Source organism: Artemia sp. Qi Xiang Cuo, chromosome 13 (genome assembly GCF_049724085.1).
Source record: "Artemia sp. Qi Xiang Cuo chromosome 13, ASM4972408v1, whole genome shotgun sequence".
NCBI lineage: Eukaryota > Metazoa > Arthropoda > Branchiopoda > Anostraca > Artemiidae > Artemia > Artemia sp. Qi Xiang Cuo.
The window spans coordinates 7,518,775-7,520,366 of record NC_142806.1 but is presented as its reverse complement, the minus strand read 5'-3'; positions in this window follow the sequence as shown (position 1 = coordinate 7,520,366).

Here is a 1,592-nt window from a genome sequence, read left to right as displayed (position 1 = left end):
TGCCTGATTTTCGAAAAAAGGGGGAAACACCACCTGAAAGTTATAGAGCCATACTGTAGAGGTTTCAAGCTCCTATCTGCAAAAATGTGGAATTTTGTTATTTTTGCCTGAAGAAAGATCATGGATGCGTGTTTATTTGTTTTTTGTTGTTTTTTTTCCCCAGGGGTGATCGTATTGACCCAGTGGTCCTATAATATCGTGGGAGAACTCATTCGAAAGGAAATTAAAAGTTCTAGTGCCCTTTTTAAGTGACCAAAAACAATGGAGGGCGACTAGGCCCCCTCCCACGCTCATTGTTTTTCCCAAAGCCACCCGATCAAAATTTCGAGATAGCCATTTTGTTCAACATGGTCCAAAATATAAGAAATATGTCTTTTAGGTTGACTTAATCCCCCAAATTCCCCGGGGGAGGGCTAAAAGTTATGAACTTTTTCCTATGTTTACATATAGTATTGGTTATTGGGAAGTATACAGACGTTTTCAGGGGGGATTTTTTCTGGTAGTGGGGGGGTTTGGGGGTTATGTCGGACGATCTTTCCAAGGAGGAGGTTTTCATGGGGGGAGGGACACTGCTATGAAGGGGGCGCCGGATTTCCCAGCATTATTTAAAAAACGATCAGAAATTAAATTTAAAAAAGAAAAGTTTTTCAACTGAAAGCAAGGAGCAACATCAAAACTTAAAACGAACAGAAATTATTACGTATATGATTGGGTTCACCCCCTAGTCAATACTTCGCTCTTTAAGCCAAACATTTTTTAGTACTTTCACAAGAGCTATTTATTCTAATTAACGACCTTTGTGATTAAGAGGTCATTTTTAAAGAATTGGAACAAATTTCGAACTTTAGCGTAAAGAGCGAGGCATTGACTAGGGAGGTATTGACCCCCTAATATACGCATTAAAAACATATGAATATAGAAGTTCATTACGTAAGTTATTTCGTAAGTTACGTATATTTATTACTAATATAAATGTTTGTAAATAAAGTTTAACAACTTTCGAGAAAGCCATTTAACCAAATAAAAGTAAAATTAATATGCAAATTTAGTTTTAGTTATTCATGTACGGTGAGCGAAAATCAAAACCTGCATTAATTCAAAAACGTTCAAAAATTAAATAAAAGAACAAGTTTTTTAATTGAAAGTAAGGAGCAACATTAATACTTAAAACAAACAGAAATTATTCCGTATATGAAAGGAGCTGTCCACTCCTCAGCGCCTCGCTATGTACTCTAAAGATAGACTCTTTTACACACCGATCTTTATTAAAATAATAAAATTTTTAGCTTAATGAGCGAGGCGTTGTGGAGGGACAGCCCCTCTCATATACAGAATAATTTCTGTACGTTTTAAGTTTTAATGTTGCTCCTTACTTTCAGTTAAAAAAAAACTTGTTTTTTTTATTTAATATTAAGAAAGCATTGAGTCAATGGCGAAGAAAGTGCAAACTGTTCAAAAATACCGCCTCGCCTCCGCGTTAGTAACCGTAAGGTACATCCAAGTATTTTACATAAGCTCTAAGGGTCACTGCTGCAACTACTGCTATTGCAGATACAACAAGTAAGTGCGACTGTATTTGACTGTGACTGAAA